This window comes from Bombus pyrosoma, linkage group LG7 (assembly GCF_014825855.1).
Source record: "Bombus pyrosoma isolate SC7728 linkage group LG7, ASM1482585v1, whole genome shotgun sequence".
NCBI classification, from domain to species: Eukaryota; Metazoa; Arthropoda; class Insecta; order Hymenoptera; family Apidae; genus Bombus; species Bombus pyrosoma.
This window is the reverse complement of record NC_057776.1, coordinates 15,263,891-15,279,736: the sequence shown is the minus strand read 5'-3', so window position 1 is coordinate 15,279,736 and position 15,846 is coordinate 15,263,891. Positions and strand designations below refer to the sequence as shown.

Sequence of the window (15,846 nt, the reverse complement as noted above, 5' to 3'; positions counted from 1 at the left end):
GCACGTGATGTTTGGCATATGTCATCACTTTTACTGCGTAGACTTTGCTCGTCGCAGAAAGCTCAAGATAGTGCGAATAATATTCTTTTTGGTTCTTCCTGAAAACTTCGTTTGTACACGCGTTTCTTTAGAACCGATATCTTTATTCCTACCATAAATTTTATTTTTATTGGCTATCGTAAACCATGTAGTGTAAAACATATGAAAGGAAATAAATTATAACAATTAATGTACATATATTACACTACCGTTTGGAACGTGACATATATTTAAATGCAACATCCAACTCTTTTTTCTTTCGATTTTCTTTCTTTCGATTCTCTTGCGGTATTAAACGTATTAAAAAAACAGGTCTGAGGAATGCGTCAGAATGTCTAAGCCTAATTATCGCGAATTATGAGCACAAAGAAAGATTTTCACATATTTATAATAAAGAAAACACATTCTGATTCGTTTAATTCTTTGTTACAGTTACGAAAAAAAGAAAGAAACACTGATTTATTCGATTAATCCCAAATAATACTTGAAGTACATCATGATAACTAGTATCTGATAATAACCTGGCGAAAGTCATTCCAAAATCCCAAATCAACAAAGATAATAGAGAACAGAGAGTTTTTCAAACAGCAATATAAAAGTTTCTACGAAACGAGAAAGACAGTAAGCTCATAATTTGCCAACGACTTGCTAATAAGTATACCGCGAATTTCTATGCGAATTCATATCTCTGAACATATAATTAAAAAAATAGAACCTCGGGAAAATTCACGGGAAGCTTCACCCATCGTGTCACAGAGAAGCATATTTCATGAACATTTCATATTTATTATCTCTTTTTTCATATTTTTTGTATCTTATTTATTTTTTCATATTATGTGCATTCCATGGAATTTTGCACTTTCAAATTTCCTACGTATAAATGCATAAAAATTCGCAGTCTATTAATAAGGTTCGTACGAAAGATCATCGACATAGAGGGCAGGCACGGTCGTTACTACGACGAGAACAGAGAAAATGATCGTAAATTATGACACTTAATTAACGTAATCGGGCTACAAAGCTTTACGAAGTTGCTTGAATCGCCACGAATACACGAACCAGCAGCTCCTACGCGTGTAAGTAGGTAGGCCGCGCTGATAAGGCTTATCTAGCGCGCGCCACGCCGTAGCTGAGTTTGCATATCAATGGGAGTTCTTAAGAATAGACACTCGCGTGTCGCATTCAGCCGGCACTCACGCGCGTTAATTCGCGCGATTACAAGCTGTTGTTGACTTTCAGTCTCGCGTTTCTTTCGGTCCGATTGCACGAGCGCCATTCTCAGCAGAAGGGAAACTTCGGAGACTGTGAAATAGTTACGCTGCTAGCGTGAGAAATCGGTGAAATTCGTTCTTAACTCGTTGAGTTATGTTCTTATTATGAACGTACAAACGTCCGTATCAATCGTTAACGTTGTTCTTCTTTAATATAGCGTGGGAGAAGTCATTTTTTGATAGAAAATAAATAAGTCACTTGGAGATTAAGCCGATCGATTCAATTTTCTGAAGATCTCTTAACTTTGGTATAATAATACACGATTAATTCAGACATGTTCAAAATTTTGTGGTATTTTTTAAATAACGTAGTTTTTCTTTCATGTAAGCTGAAAGTCTATCAATTTACTGATTAAATTCTGTATCAGTTTGTTTCTTGAAAGATGGCTATCTTTCTAGAATGATGTTGAGCAGCGAATAGTGTTGAGAAATCGCAAAATAAAATTACAAGTAAATTAAGCATGATAGACACATCTGGGTTAACGTTAACACGCGATTAACCTCGATAAAATCAACTAACTTGGCTTCTGTGAGGTTCAAATAGAAATTGTTTGAAAAAAAAAATTAATTTATAAATGAGAAGGATCGGTAATTCGAATAAATCGGACGTAATCTAAATCTTCTACGCTACTTTTTACGACCTTCTTCCAAATGAAAATATTTTTTAAATCTTTTAACACTTTCGGTCTGAATCTAAACTATTCGATTATCTTCCTTCTCTCGATGGTTTTCCGATGAAACAGGTGGTTACTGAATAACATATACACATACCGATGTAACACGTTGTGTAGTATCTACACTCCGGACTTATCGATCTGTTGAAATTTCTTAAACAGTCAGAATCTTAGAAAGCGAAACGGAATATTAAAGTCGCAACAGAATCTTTGTCAGTGGATTCGCTTTTACTGACTGACTTAGAAAGTAATATACATAATTTAAAGCTAATTTCCCGAGGTTTGAAGACTATATCAGACTATTTTCACAATCACTTTGAGAAAGCGATCGTGAAAGTAGTCCAAGCAAAAGTTTAACGAAACTTAAATCTATCAGCCGCTTTACATTCCACTGACAAGTGACTGAACATTCAATTAATTCATAGATTTCTAAAAATATTGTCCAAATTTCAGTTCCTCAAAAATTTCCTGAAATATCCAAATATCCTTTGAACTCATTAACATAGAACTTAAAATACCTCTAAAAAAAAAAGGAAGAAGAAAAGAAAGAAAAATCACAAACTCTTCTATGTAACCATATGCCAAACCCCATTGTCCACCGTAAGTCCCATCGTCAAGAATTCCAGTCCTATCGCAAAAACATTGCCGCGAGACGCTTATGAACACAGAAACAGAAGCAACCCGTGTACATTTTCAGTTCGAATTTCGCCAACACGTGGCATCCTCACAGGTGTCGTTCTATTCGTCGTTCCACGTTAAAAGTCGCAAATGATTTTTTCTCGTTATCGGCTGCACGGAAACCGTTATAGTCTGGAGCGTGGGATTATTGTTCGAGTGGACGTACTTATATGGCCTCGCTGTTATTCTTAATACGACGTTGCATCTCGTTGGCGATAAAAACGGCGAGCGTTCGCGTTAATAAACAATAATGACACGTTGAACCAGTTCATGTCAGGCCATGAGCCGCACGGTAATTTGCATTTGCTGTAATTGCGATTCAGAGCGGCGCTCGCCACTGTTCCAAGCCAAGCCTAGCCCGTCTATCGGCGTCGATTTTCTGTCTTACGATCGCGGTACCCGCGTTTTCCGACGACATTTCAACGCTTTCGAGCGTTAAATTTTCATGCAAACTGCCCGCGCCTGTAACTCGAGCTGGCAAGGATTCTTGAAAATGTGATTTGTCCGTATACACTCGTACTTTCCCATACCGATCATGGTACAAGAGCATGGTTTACGAGCGCAGCTAGGGCATGTTTTACTCCGCCTCACCGGTAAGAACCGGAATGAGAGTTCGTTAACGCGAATTTATTACGAAAATTGTTTATAGGCTTTAATTATGCGATTGCAAGAAGTGCATTAATCGTTATAGAGATTATAAATACGTAAGATGCTTATTATCGTTCACGCTATTAGTCGTCAGCGTTCTTTTTCTAAGTGGTAGATTTGCAAAAAACACAGAAGAGGATAAAGGTTTGTTATTTTGAAATACGGCAAATAGACCTTTTAAACATTTATCGCGACTTTTGCATGATAGCGAGGCTACGAATATTGCCATTTCTATTATGAGTTGTACGCTGTTTACGACTTTACCAACTGTTTCTCTAGCGTTATAAAATTATTTACGTTTCAGGGGAATATGAAAGAATCATTGATATATGTATATATATGTATATTTGATATAATAATTAACGTAATACTTAATATATATGTATTTCTTTTAAACGTCATGCTAAAGTTTTTCTTAAGGTATCGAATGTCTCCTTACTTGTTGAACGTGAGGACATAAAAATTCGAAGACCATAGCAGTGATCAACTGGTAACTATAATTCTCTCTTTACATTATTACACAGTGTTATTAGCGTTAATTAGCGAACATCGTGTGTATTTATAGACGAAAAATAAATAATTAGTTTCCTTTTTATAGATAGATGAGCAAGAGTTGGAGGATGATCGTGATTATACGATACGGAGAAGATTTGTCGAGTCATCGAGCCTATAATTAATAGCTTATTAGGAATTATTACGTACGATGGAAGTGTTGAGAAAGGAACGAATTTTAAGATCGTGATAAAGATAGTACTTCGATGAAGCGGTAAAGCACTTTTTATCCGCCACCTGGTAGTTAGCGGATAGAGCCTTAAAAATTATTTATGTCGGATAATTAAAATCGAATGGAAATCAGTCGCAGTAAACTCTGTTGTAAATAGGCGTTAATTTCTGTCTGCGAATCGATGAACAGTTTGTTACGATGTCTGATGACACGAGTTTATAAATAGGATAAACGTTTGTTTTTAAGCATCTTAAATCGCCGTATTTATTTATACAGATAAAACTCAATGTTTCGTGAGCATATTAAATTTCTTTATCTCGTCGTACGGAGTCCGTTAAAGGAGAAATTTACCATTTTCGAAAACATATGCAACGATCCTGTGCAAACGTTTCGTAAATTGTAAACGTAACTCAAGTACAGTATATAATTTTGCAAACGTAATAATACAATATAATAACGTCAATTTGCAATTGTAATTTCAGTGCCATTTGTAGACGCACGCTTGTTGTTGACTTTAAAATCTTGACCTTCGAAACTTTTCCGCTCTATTCCGCTCAAAATTCATTCTACATAATTAAATTATATAGTATACTAGAGTACTTTTAAATATTTGCCTTACTTTGCTAGATTACAGATCTTTACGAGCATCGAATTTCTTATTTACCGCGTGTTTAAGGAAACGTTATGATTTAAAAATTACGCCTCCAAGTTTCTCCATTTTTTCCTATAATAATATCTCAATTCCATTATTAGGCCTCTATAATTTCGTGCGACATAGATCATACATCCATATTTCCTAAATCATATTTCATTATGCTCACATATAGCTGTATATCATTACTTACATTTTACATATTGCTGTATCATTACACTGATAGCAAGCGATCTACATCGTAATTATTAGTCTTTGATTTTCAGATCAAAGTGAGAGAACGTAATGAATCATAATTTGCCTCTTGCAAGCAAGTGAAATTCCAAAGTTACGAACAATCAATCTCCAATATAAAACTGTTATAATTTATCATTTCTAGGATGGTAAACGCATGGAAATCGAGAAACTCGGCCGACATGGTAACGCGTAGGTTTTCGAACCTTGGGACGAAAGAGGAAGCAAAACGCGCGGGTGACAGTCATAAAAGGTCGTTCATGAATATGCAGGACGAAAACTCAAGAAGCGAAATGAGTAATAGGGAAGGTATAATGAGATGCTGATTATGATGTAAGCAGTTTATCCAGGCATAATGATTCGGGGAGCAGATTGTGACCAATGAATGCCTTCACTTTCTACCTTTACACCCATTGTACGCGGCATTGTCGACCAATGCAACACGATTGTTCACGACTCTACCGATGTCTGACCTTTTGCACATGATATTTATAAGATTTGCTGTACGAGACGACCGTGACTTTAAGTGAGGTCGTTATGCAAATTACGCGTCCTTACATTTATTATATCTGCTAAGTAAGTATGAACGTCGAATGGGATTTTAGAAAATGTATTACGTTGTTTGAAGTTCCTTTTATTCTCTTGTTTGAACGTTTTTCATTATTTTTGGAATTTTCAGATTAATCAGAATTATTGAACGAGCCAACGATTCTGCTAGAGCTTTAGGCAAGTTATCGCTTTCTGCTAGTGACGCATACGACGTGTTGATTCAATTTTATCTTAATTATTGTTGCATTTTAATTTTAAATACCTAATAACGTCGACGTAGCTACCATGTTTCGAAATTTAGACGTTTCGACGAGAGGGCAACAAAATAGCGAACAATTTACATACGTTAGAGCAAATATTATTTGAATAATAATATTTCATTGTTTGTGACACGCATAAACGATATTATCGCATATTATTATCAAATGTTACTTGACTAAAGATGAATATTGGTGAAAAATATATCAGAACAAGGTAAGCGTTAAAGGGTATTTTGTACAATATTTTATTCGAAAGATATTTCAAGAATTTCTGAATCGAGCAAAATTATACGACGAGCGATTTAAGCTTATAGCTTACAGAGCGCTTACTTTTAATAGGATTTTATTTGGCAACTATTTTGAGAACGGGCTTAATTAGAATTATTTAAGAGACGAATAATTTTGTAAACAATTTAAGTAGATTACTTCCGACAAACGAATTTCAAGCAATTTATACGGTCGTTTGATAGAAAAAAAAATAATTCGAATTATAATCCCCTACTGTCTAATAATTCTTGCAGAGAAATGTTGTGGGAAATGTCAGTTGACTGAACTTAAGAACAGATACAGACAAGCTATTGTGTTGGCAACTAAGTGACTGCGGATTTTGTCATTACATGGTATCGACAAAATCCGCAATCACTTAGTTGCCAACCCAATACTTTATTCGCGTACTGCAAGTTGAAAGGATCGAAGGAACTTTTGACAATATTTTACGTTCATCTAGTTTAACTGTGATAAAGATTGTACATGAAGAAATTTCAAAAATTTGTTCATCGGCGATTAAAAGCAAAATAGAAGAAATTTCTCCTATTTGAAAATCGATCATCGATTAACGTGCGATTTATGTTATCGTTTATTACTAAGCTACTACGATCGATAATTTTGTTGCGAATTTAACTTAAACTCTTTGAATAAAGTTCAAATAACGATAAATTATTCGATAGTTCTAACAGCAGATATTTGATTAAGCGATTGAAATTTTTATCACGTTGGCAGGAAAGTTTTTAGACGAACAGGAAGGAAGCACTCGTATTTCTAACTGCGATAGGAAAAACTGAGCTCCGAAATAAGAGCAAAGCTAACGTTCAGCATAAAAGAAGCAGTCTCTCTTCTATTTGACGTAATTACGACGTGAAAGTTATTTAGTGAAAAAAAGAAACTAATCGCACAATTGTTAGCTTGAGAATTATTTTTCACAATGGAAATAACCGTACTTCGAACCATTTTTATAACTGTTACCTCGCCAAATTAAAACACCTGTTCGCCTCTAACATTATAGTAATTTTATATTTCTAATTAAAATCTCACTTGAGTAAAAAAAAAAAAAAATAGATTCAAACGTATTATAATTTCTTTATACTATCGCGAAATGTTTCATTTATTTAAAATATTTATTTGATTTAAATGTAATCTTTATTTGTTACAGTCATTAAATATTGCCTTTAATATGTTTCGGTACTTTGAAAATCGTGAATAGCATAATAAATTGCCAATTCGAAGATAATTATTCTACCGAACGACTTTCATAGCCAGCTACTCCTGATTTTATTTAAAATATCAATGAAGTTCGTTTTGAGATTAAGTTTCATTTAATAACATACTGACGAGGTATATCAATATGTTTTGATTTATTCATTGAATTACTCGATCGGTTAAGAGAAATGATTAGAAATTAAGACACGATTAAACGCGCGTAAAAGCGTATAATTATATCGTTTAATGTGCTAACGTGTCGAAATATACAACATTTGATAAATTTTCTGATAGTCTATTGATACAAGCATTCGGTCGATTTAATTTATTCTTGGCATAGAATTGTCACGCGTTTAACAAGAACGATAACAGTACGCTTATAAGATTTGTGGTACAGTGACTTGGATTTGCATACTGGGTCGACGTGATATCTTAATCGTACTTCACAATAAGCGTACTTAAAAGCTGCGACTAAAATTCGCTTGACATTCGACACATAGTTTCATGCGACTTACATATTCATACGATAACTATAAATAAACTGAGCAGGAAAATGTTTGCATTTTAAAATTGCTTCGTAGTTATTTACGCGTATGGCCACCTTGTTTGTCCTATTGAATGTAATAAAAAAATTGGAGATGTATTTGAAATAATTCTTATTCCCTGATGGTAATAAATTTTTGCAAATTTCACGATTCTCTGTATATACTAATGTATTTATTTGTTTTATTTTTGTTTTATATTTATGAATGTTTTATTTCATTTTTTTTTTTTAAATGTATTTAACGTATTCATGTACTTATATAATTATAATATTTAGGTACTTAATCCGATTTAGATTATTTTCTTATTATTCTACTTTGATATTCAATATTGGAAAATTTATTACGAATATTATTAATTATTACGAACAAAATGTAACGATCGTGTTTTATAGTGTTAAATAGTTAAAAAAATTGTAAACGCCATTTAAATATTTTCAATCGTTTTGTCGACAAATTTTCAATACTCTGAAAATATTCTATCGAAATGTAAATGAAGAATATTCCATTTTTCGCGATAGGAAGCTGCTAAAAAATCATAATTAAACGCGTTACGATAATTTAAAATTCTTACACTGGTAGTATATTTCTGATAATCCCCAACAGGATAATTTACGTTCTAGAAATCAAAATCATCGAGTACACGTGCACGCAAACATGTAGTATTAGATGTATTTTGATATCATTTATCAACACGTGGACATTACCGAGCAAAAATAAACGATCGTTTTCGATTATCGCCCTCTTATGACCGGTACGGGTCATTAGGACCATAAAAAGAATTACTGAATTTCGATGGCTGATGCTGATAATTATGTACGAATCGGATAGTTAATGTAAATCCAATAATATGTGGCACATACGCACTTCACGCTGATAATTCCGTATCTTTTTATCTTTCCTGTTCAAGTATGAGACGTAAGAAGTGACATTTTAAGATTATACTTATTGCATCATTACCAACATATTATGAAATACAGATTTTATAAATAATAATAATATTAACAAATCTGTGGATAACTGTTAACTGCAGTTTACAAGTTATTTCCAAATGCAACACGTTTTCTTCCCCCTTTCATTACGGAACGGTAAGGCTTGTTTTTTCCATTTATGTTAAAGAGATGTTTGCCATATGTTGCTCAACTACGCAGTAGGAAATCCGGTTAATTTTACATATTTACGTACACTGTTATATCTACTAGGAAAATTAGAAATCGAACATTTTCTACATTATACAATCGAAGGAAATTTAATAATTTTCAAAATAAACATGATTATTTTATTAATTTCTGGTTACGTACGCTTCGTCAGCCTATTCTCGAGAATACTCTGTATTTATGTTTGTGCACTAATATCGTTTCGTTGTTCAAATACAGTATGGATAACGTACGACTCGTGTTTGGACAAAGAAGAAATTGAAAGATCAGACAACGATAATGGCGTGTAAACCTGATAAGGTCGGATAATTTAAGTACTAATGTACTTACTCAGCCGGACAATGTTCTGGAATTACCCCATATTAATTCTGTGCGAATATCTATTTCGAATTTTCTATTTTAAAAGTAAGAAATTCACAAATTTCTACCTACACCGCTGTTATATTTACCAATTTTTTGAACATCGTACCTGATGTAGATTATAGTAACGTATCAGACTGATTCTTAAAATTTGTCTTCCTCCGTTAATTACAATAATTTTGGATACTATTTTAAGCAAACTTTTATCAATTTTTCGTAATTACCCTTTTTTTAATCACAAGAATTTAAGGACCTAAATTTACGCTCTTTGCGTAAATAATTCTTAAAATCGATAAGGAACGTAATAGTATGTATTAAATAATTACTAACACGACTATTCATTAACATTATCTAATAAATACTTGGAATTTAATTTCGCTTATGTACGCTTCATATCGCAAATCTAAATCACAAATTTTTAAAATAATATTGTAATAGTATTGTATTTGTTTGGCTTGATTAAATTTCGAAACGTGAATCGGCTATTTATTGGGAAATTAAATATTTTTAAACGCAGCTATATCGGAGAATCGATTTATATTCGACTAATACAAACCGATTCATTCTACAGATTGCCGATGAACCTATCGTTTAATTCATTTTTCCTGCAACCAATTGACCATTATCAAAATCATTAATCTTTTAGTTTTATTGGTAATTAAATCGCAAAGAGTCGATTGGATGTATCGTAGAGTATTGGGACGTGCCTCGTCGACAAAACGACGACGATACACGGGAATTGATTTTCGATTCAATCGAATGCAACTGCATGTTAAGCCTTTCTCGTAAACGTACATACGCATATCGGAACCGACGTAACGAGCTTCAGCTTGTACACAGTCTGTCGTAGAAAAATGAATTTTCCAATAACGATAGAAGAATAAGAACCAAAGATACGAAAATAAATTTTCATGCTCTGTTATTAATGTCGATTACCTTTACGATAATCATAATTAAACTTCGACAAAATTTATGTTTCTATAAATATCAGGTTGTCCGAGAAGTATCTTTCTTTTACAGACTCGTCTTTTACAACAACGCATTTTTATGCAAACATGAAAGCTAATCTGTCGAACGTTGTAATCTTTATCTTGATAGAACAAAATGTATCATACGTAATTTGATAAAATAATATAAAACGGAAAATGTTGTGCATCGACTATTTCCTTATAGAACGAAAGAAACTTTTCGGACGACCTAGTATATCTACCTTTCGATAATTTTCAATCAACTTTTATCTTCGATTTAATCTTTTTCAAAGTTTCACGATATTTTCTATTTCAACGTATCTGCATCTTTTTGTTTGTTCGTTTAAGTTAACGTTAATCTTGCACCAGGTACGAGCTTATTTCGTTGTTTCATTTCGTATTCGTTACGCTATGAATTCTACGATCGGAGTGTACGGAAGCCGCGTAGAATTGTGTTTCACGAGTTTTGAAATACATTCGCGATTTTAGGTGCTTCTGCACTCGAAGGCGACATTCCTCGATTGTGTGCAGTTAATACGACTCGAGGGAGCGATCGTTTCGTCTTTCGAACACGTGTGTTCTTATCAGTGGTCATTTTTTTCTCAGGACACGATAACAGTGTACTTGCAAAGCGTAATTTCCGTTCGTTGCTTTTCGAGGAAACTTCGCGTTGTGAAAATATATTATTCACGATGACGTACTTTCACAGTGAAACTTGTAATTCCGTTACTTTCCTCAGACCTTGATAATTATTTGCAAATTTACCATTACGAATCTCGATACTGCGCAAAAGTTTTGTCATCTAAATTTTATCGTAATATTGGGAAATTTTTCTGACAAGTGTTTACTATTTTTCTTCGTATTCTATCATCGTCCGATATAATTACATTTTTATAGCAAGAACGCTTCTGTCTTATAAATCGCTGGGCATACGCTTATCTTGGGCAAGACGATTATTATTAAAATATAGATACGACTTTTCGCATTAATTTCATTAGTTATCCTTAAGTTATTCACGGTAACGATTAAAGTACACATTTTATATTATGAAACAGCCTATATTAGAAAATAAAGTTAGTATTTACGTTTCGAATATTAAGATTACGCAATGTCAAAAGTATCTACATTCTAAAAATCATTTTGCACGGAGTAGGCAAATGTTTGACGACTTATGGACGGCAGTGTACCTGACGAAACTTCGTGCAAAGCAAATATAAAAAGCGTTTATTTTCATTTTTATAAAAATGTCAATCTTCCAAACGATTTTCCATACGCCTTCGATCAAAGTCGAATAATAAAATGTAAAAAAAAAACGGTCGCAAAAGAGAAAGGAATAAATCGAAAAATAAAAAGAGAACGAACGTCACGAAATTTCACGAAACTACGAAATATCAAGAAAAGGAATTGAAAGTACCATCTTCCGATTTAATTCTTTCGTAACGCGAGCTCATGCGGATACAAAATTTCCAGCATACGTGAAACCGGAGAAACGACGAGCAGTAACAGTAAAATGTTCATTGGAAAATGATTCGGCTATGAATAAAGCCAGGAATAACGAATGGTCGTAAACTTCCACGATACGTAAGGTTCTTTCTTATCTTTTATTTCTGCCGTCGTTTTCTCCGCGTTTTGGCCAACATACAGACTCGTTTCGAGATATTTCAACAATAGAACGAACCGCTGAATTGTGACAGTCGAGATTGAATTGTTATGTAATAACGGTGAAAATATCGTTTTTAAGTTAAAAGAAAAAAAGAATAAAAAAAAAAAAAACGAAGAAAGAAATGCCGAAGAACACGGTTTAACGGCGGTGTGCCGGCGTGAAAGGGGCTACGCGTTTCTGTGTTTTTGTAGAAACCGCAAGTGAATTCGCGGCAACGATCCGGCGCACCTGCGTTTCGTTTCGCATGATATCACAGCCATGCGATAAATTTTCATTGCCACGCGTGTAGGAATAAACTTTTATTGACCATTGAACGGTTTGAATTTAAACGCGCCGCCTGTATGCGCGGCTATCCGCATAAAGAACTGTGCGCGTAACGCGTATTCCCGTCTCTAAAGGACCATCTACCACGCGCGATCGTTTAAGAAACTTGTCGTTCACGTTTGTATTCACGATTATAATGACGTTATACGTAAAAAGTTTGAAGCAGGAGAATTACAGTGGAGTTCATATCAAAACGTCCGTACGTTGCGAACGTTCTGCTATCTAAATATTTTATTATCCGAACGAAATGTCTCCTAACGGATACTTATAAATGTTATTATTATATTTTGTGGTCAGTAGCAAAAGTCTACATACACCAACTGAAGTATCGAATATTACAGCTCTCAGAATTGTTTTGGCACGTGAAGACAAATACCGTGAAAATGTAACGCGATTTACTCATTTTCATTTTTATTAAGGAAAAAGAGTACAATGAAAAGATACATGTATATATATATATATATATATATACATGTATCTTACATATTAATTATTATTAATTATTAATATATATATATATCTTTTTCTTAATAAGAATTTTTTTTTTATTATTTATTTAAATTTTACAATTTGTCCAGTAGGACATTTGGTAAAATATTATAGCTGTAAATATTTGGTAAAATATAGCATGTGGATGGTTAGCCCCAGCGGGACTCTATCTTCCTGGTTGTTTCTTGTATTTCTATTGTGAGGTCTGCAGGATGTGTTAGTAAGAATGAACATGAGTAAATTACAGTTACATTACAGTTACATCTTAACAATATTTGCCTTTATGTGGCAAAACAATTTGAATATAATATAATATATATATATATATGTAAAATACAATGTCAAAAACAGTTACATATACAGCTGTTATATCCTCGTGAGTGAATCGATGGAATATTGAATTTTATAATTACTCGCACGTAAAAGATGAACAATGTGACTCATCATATTTCCTGCAATCTGTATTTATGAATATGCAAACATTTTTTTTATAGAAGAAGAAGAGGAAAGAAAAATAGTCTTCTCTTCCTGTTTCAGGCTATTAAAAAAAGGAATAAATGACGAATACGTAAATTAGCCTTCGACAGCTGGCACGTATGCTTCGATGCATGATGTTTAAATTGGTATTATGACCATGACGTAATTAGTCACAGCAAAAAAAAAAAAAAAAGAAAAAAAAGAGACAAGAAGAAGGACATTGATTGGTTGAACCGATTTGAGCTAATTTTTAAAGCTAGTTGAAGAGCATATTTCGAAAGCGTAGGTATTGTCACGTGGCGCCAATTAGAACGATGTCAAGAGTATCCTGCGGTTATTGCGAGTCGCATTATTCAAATGGATCGAAACGAGGATTTTCTAAACGGCTTACGTAAGATGAGTTTAGAGAAATATCTACGTGTTAAGCCATTTGAATTTCTAACGAGAGAAGGTGCGACCATCATTAACGCGGCACTAATTACGACGTGCTAAGTCACACCTGTTTAATGTGCTTGAATATATTTATCGAAGCGAAATCAGATGTAAAAAATATACTTTATAACACATCGGCTATTACTTGAATGAAAAATAAAGATAATATTTGTTGCAGTAATTTTATAATATTGCTTAATAAGATTCGACGAAATAGATAATTTCTAATGTTAAAAAATTTCTATCAACAAAATAGCTAGATTCAGCTAAATTAGTTAGTAACTATTTCTAGTTACTATATTGATCAGAGTATGATTATATCTGTGTAATGTAATATAGAGAATGGAACATCATTGATAGAATGGTAACTTATTTAATAATAAAAATTTTGAAAAATTAGAAATACAAAATTCTACGCATTATTTAGTAATTATTTAATACGAACAAATTCATGTTGATAATACTCATTGGATGTTACTATTTGAAGTTAGAGTACCTTTGATATTATTAAATAGTATTATCGTTAAATTAGGTTCATTCTAAAGCGATTGTGAAACAATTTTATCTATTATCGATATATACATATATAAGTGAAGAAACTCTTAAGGAGGGAATTGAAAACGTTCGATATTAGAATTTCCGAGAAACGAGCGACGATGACTTTTCGAGGCCTTGATCGCAATCAAGAAAGATGCGTGTATGCATTCTTTTTTCTTTTTTTTTTTTTTTTTTTTTTTTTTTCGAATCGTCGATAGGAATCCGCCTCAGGATTCACATACGCATCGTGTCGTAACGTTTGCGATTTACCTTGAGAGTTTGAAACACGATTTCCGTGCCGTGACAGAAGGAATTTCCGTTCCGCGAACCTTTTTCCTTTTGCTTCTCGATTATTCTTTTCGTAACTGAATAATCGATCGAATGCTTAAAGGATAAAGTGCAGTTACCACACTACCAATTTACCCCACGTAATTTAAGAATTATTTAATTGAGCATTCGTGTCTGTAATCGTTCCTAAAGAGAAGGAAATTTTCAGAAAAGGATTGACTAAAGGAGTTACGTTTGCACTTACGATCGTTTATAATTATCTCCTTAACGTTTCATATAAATATGGTTTTTATATTCGAAATCTTTTATGGAGAAAACTTGTAGCGAGCGCCACCTTTTGAAAAATTTCAGAAAAGTCCACTTCTGCTATGGACCAAGGAACTAGCGCTATCTCACGTGAGATACTGACATCCGATTGAAAAAATAGAAAACGTGATACTATTAACCTCAACATTTTTTCGTGAATTGAACACGGAATAAATTGATTTTTCATATCATAATAAAATGTCATTTTTACAAAATCTAAAATCACGAACAAAGAACGGAATGAATAGATCCGTAAACGTATAATTTCCGTTCCGGAAGCTCTAGACTTTAGACGTACTTTAGAGTCTGCTCTACTCTTCTTTACTGTTTTAGTGTTATTGCCAACGGTATCAATTTAGTATAAAATAAGACAGAATAGACGTAACGCATTTAATAATTTACTGCAATAGCACTAGTCAATGGCGATAGTCATTATTCTACCTTTTATATTTTTTACAAGCTAAAACTATATTTACGCTTCCTTGGTACTAGTTTTCATTCGAAAGCCGTATTAATTTACATATTATTACGTATTAAGTTTTAGTTTATGAGAAAAATAGTTACAATACAATAGCTAAGCCAATGATAATAATTGCAGATTTCTCAGAAGTCGTCTTTTAAATCTTTGTTTTAATCCTTACATATATTCTTATACTTTATAACTTATAAATTTTCTTAATTTCATTTCAAGCATACAACGTTATTCGACAATTACTTACTAAATACACAAGTCTAATATCTTTACACACAACCCTGTTTTATTTTCTAATATAAAATTATGTTTACGTATCGTTTTAGTTCAATTATTCACTTAGTTGGAAAATGGGTAGAAAATGGAGTGATGGAATCCGATCATTGTTCGTAGCACATCTGTTCGTGGTAATCAGAGTAGAAATAAAGAAATAGTTTATCCGATTAATAATTTCGAAGATGATTCTGATTACGTGGCTAGAAAGGTAAGAGCGTAGTAGCTCTTAGTCAAAATTATTGTTTCAATCGATCATTAATCGGCACGCAATATAGTAGATACGAAGAAATTTGTATTTCCTCGTAATAACGAAGTATAATAATTTTCGATTTCATAATCATAAATATATG

General features: G+C 33.0%; 1 protein-coding gene and 1 long non-coding RNA gene across 4 annotated transcripts in view; one reads left to right on the top strand and one right to left on the bottom strand.

The window, feature by feature from the left end:
- LOC122568995 (cyclin-dependent kinase 14) overlaps window positions 1-15,846 on the bottom strand; it is a 78,392-nt gene that overhangs the window by 62,186 nt on the left and 360 nt on the right. The window lies entirely within an intron of this gene.
- LOC122569008 lies at window positions 312-14,229 on the top strand. 3 transcript variants are annotated; one of them, XR_006317291.1, is made up of 5 exons: window positions 312-3,800; window positions 3,913-4,076; window positions 5,066-5,496; window positions 5,600-5,943; window positions 6,729-7,842. It is a non-coding gene; the product is annotated as an uncharacterized LOC122569008 (long non-coding RNA). The 3 variants fall into 3 exon arrangements; XR_006317292.1 differs by lacking the exon at window positions 6,729-7,842 and adding an exon at window positions 13,246-14,229 and having other exon boundaries at window positions 3,913-5,496; XR_006317290.1 differs by having other exon boundaries at window positions 3,913-5,496.